This window comes from Aptenodytes forsteri, unplaced genomic scaffold, assembly GCF_000699145.1.
Source record: "Aptenodytes forsteri isolate BGI_AS27 unplaced genomic scaffold, ASM69914v1 Scaffold142, whole genome shotgun sequence".
NCBI classification, from domain to species: domain Eukaryota; kingdom Metazoa; phylum Chordata; class Aves; order Sphenisciformes; family Spheniscidae; genus Aptenodytes; species Aptenodytes forsteri.
Genome location: NW_008794598.1, coordinates 3271077 through 3274584, shown reverse-complemented (window position 1 = coordinate 3274584; position 3508 = coordinate 3271077).

Sequence of the window (3508 nt, the reverse complement as noted above, 5' to 3'; positions counted from 1 at the left end):
GGTTTTGGGTGGCCGAGGATTTCTCCAGCAGCGGCTGCTGCCGGTCCTGGAGCCACCAACAGATCTGAACCCAAAAAAGCTCAGGAAAGGCTGAATCTAGAGTTTGCATCTAAATCAACCTCTCCTGAGCACCGGCAGTTTTACAAGAGGACAGATACATTACAATAAAACCATTTGCAACTCATTGAAACATGCTGTTCTGGAGATGGACAAAATGTACCTAACCTTGAACAGGTTTTGCAAGCCAAAATCCAGCAAAGATCAAAAGCGCGCCCTTTGCAGCCTTAGCGATGATCCTTAATAGAAGGGACACTCACAGCACAGGACAAATTCCTGCACCACCCACCCTCAGGAGCAATCCTTCCCTGGGGAATGCTGCAGCAGAAGGAGCTGCCCCATTTACACACAAAAGCTCATCTCATCACCTAACCACAGGAGATTGAATTACACTCATTTATCCTGGTAATAGATAGCACTTTGCCTGTGCAGGCCACGTCATCTCTTGATAAAGCCCATCTCCTACCAAAAGCCATTTCTGGCCCCCCCACCCACCCAGAGTCCTGCTGGAGTCGCCTCCTCCAAAGGATGCTGCTCCACAGTCAGAGCGGGAGCTGCGGGCGCTGGACAAGGCAGCATCTCCTCTCCCAGAGGCTCAGGAGGACTCAAAAATCCCTCTGTAGCTCTTTACCTCTGCCTCCACGATAATGGATCGCTCCCAGGTCCCAGGGGCTCCAGAGGAAAGGGCTAATGCACGTGTTTTCGAGTGTGCCCATGCCTCCCTTGCTACTGGAAGTATTAATGACAGCATCCATTAGCAGGGATGACAGATCCCCTTTCAGTACAACAGAAGGGTCTCGAGTGACTGTCAAAATACACTATGAAGAGGGGAAAGAAGAAGTCCCCATGGGCCCTCTTGTAATTAAAGATGGAGAGCAGGCCTTAATCTCAGATGCAAAGTGCACGCCCACGCTTCGGAGAAGTTCAGAGTCGGATGCAGGATCCACATCTCGCGGTCATGGCTTTAAGATGCCCCCAGGGTCCCAGCGCAGCCCCAGGTGCGATCTCGCAGCATCAGGCCCTCGGGCACAATTCGATCGCGGCACTTAGGCGATAAGACAATCAGGAACATGCAAAACAGTATCTGAGAGGATTATCTCATCCAGTCTCTAATTGCGAACAAATACAGTGTCAGCACTTGTAGAAATTACTCTGTTACTCTCTTACGTTTTCGTTTGCTGTGGACCGTACCTGGCGCTCTCCCTGGATATCACGTTCCTAACTTTTTACAAAGGAGTTAGTTAAAGCACAGGCTGGGCTGAGGCTGGATTCAAAAAGCAAAACAGCAGCATCTCCCCGTGCCCCACCTCAGCCTGCAGAGCAGCAGCACGGCACGTCTCACCGGGGTCTTGCCTTTGGAAGGGGCCCCGAGTGTTTCAGGAGCAAATACACGTCTGTGTGTGAGGGGGATTCTGGAGCAATGGAAGGGATGGACACAAGGAAGTGAGAAGAGAAAATGATGTGAACTTTAAGGATCAGAGCAGATGTGGAGATCAGGGTGGAAAGAGGCAAGCTGCGGAGCCGGCGGCAGAACTGGGGATCAAAGCTATAGTTTACACTATAAATGAAGAATCAACAACTAATTAAATAATTCAAATCAGCTTAATTTTTACAAGATACCAGCTTTGCTCGGCCGCAGAGAAGGAAGTCAAAGGGGGATGCTGGCAGAAGTATTCCCACAGAAGGGCACTGTGGCTCACCCTCCTCTCCCTCCTGACCAGATCTCAGCTCAGCCGTTGGGACCACTGCTTGTTTAGGTGACAGCACCCAGGAGAGGCAGGATGCAATCTGCTCCTGCTCAAATGCAGCACCTCTATTTCATACAGCAGAAAGTGTAAAGCGCTGATAAACCAGAACGGCGGCAGAGGGGCAGGAGCAACCCGGAGGAGCCTCCAGCCCCCAAGGAGGGCAGACGGCCAACACCGTGCTCCCCGACCTCCTCGTGCTGCCTGCTCCTTATTAAAAATAACAAAATCCAACTTTCCCACCCTCTTTCCTATTTGTTTTAAAAGTGAGAGGAAAAATGAATAGAAGAGAGCAAAGCTGCACCCGGGCAGTGCCTTCGCGGGCAGCTCCCGGGCCACAGGCAGAGGACTCTCAGCCTCAGAAAACGGGGCTGGCAGCGATGGAGCAAGGCTCTCTTACTTTAATTTGCTGCTGCTGGGTGTAGGGAGAGCTTTGATGCTCACTGCCTTTCACGAACACTGGGCATTGTAACACGCTGGTGAAGAAACCAAACTGCAGAGACTTGGAAAAGTCAACTTATTAATTAGGGCAGTGCTGGCATTGCCTGCAAGCCCACATCGCAGCGCTGCCTGCAAAACAGATCGAGCAAAAAGCTGGTCCTTGTCCCAAAGTGCTTACGACGTGAGCACAAGACACATGAGAGAGGAGCAGGCAGAGGGTGAAGGCAGGGGAACAATGAGGCAGTGTTAGCTGAAAGGCCGTGGGTTCGGGACACCATTTGGAGCATGATTCTCGTTGACATCAAGTGATTTCATGTGACTGACTCACTTCAGGGCTGCTGGAACAAACTGCGTGGAGCAGCTTTCATGTAAATGCGTCTCACGCCCTTCTCCGCTTTGTCCCCGAATCCCCCGTAACACAGCTCAGCCCTCTCCCGCCGGGCGCTGCCATTTCTTTATGGCAGGGGTCCTCCTTCCCCGGCCGCGCAGTACAGTTAAGCACCAATTTAGGGGCCTGTCACATAAAAAATACATAACCAGGGTACGAGCAAGCAGGCTGGGCTCTGCTCTCTCAGCGCCGGACCGGGAGGCTGGGATCCAGCCCTCCGACCCAAGCAAGATAAAAATTGAGGAGGATTTGGGATGGGGTCTCCTCCCTTTCAAGTGTTGGTAGCAAAACCTTCTCTTTTGGGTGAGGACACAGAGGCCAGGTGGCTGTTCCACCCAGCCAGGGTCCCCGGAGGCAGGACGCGAAGCAAACACGGGACTATCACTGTTTGCTCAGGTGCGTTTCAAGGGCTGCTATTAATGAGCGGGGCACCGGCTTTTTTAAAGCGGCAATGCACAGGGGGCTGCATCCCATGGGATAGAAAGCTAATCCCTGCTCGGAGGAGCTTAGAAGCAGCACTGCCTGCTCGGGCAGACAGATGGGCAGGGAGAGGAGTGGAAGCAGCACCAGCTGGAGCAGAGGGATAAGCAGCACTCGCAGCCCACGAGCAGCCCGGCTCTTGGCAGCGCCTTCAGCTCACTGGGGTGCGAGTTTGGGAGGGCACCGGGGAACACGAGGCTCCGCCGGGCTGTGGGGCTCTTCAATGCATTATTTCAAAAGCATTTATTAACACAGAGGGGAAAAAAAAAACCCAGCCCAACATCCCCATCAGAGTTACAAGGAAAGAGGTGCAGGGGAGGTTTAGATTGGACATGAGGAAAAATTTCTTTACTGAAAGAGTGGTGAAACATTGGAAGAGGCTGCCCAGGGAAGTGGT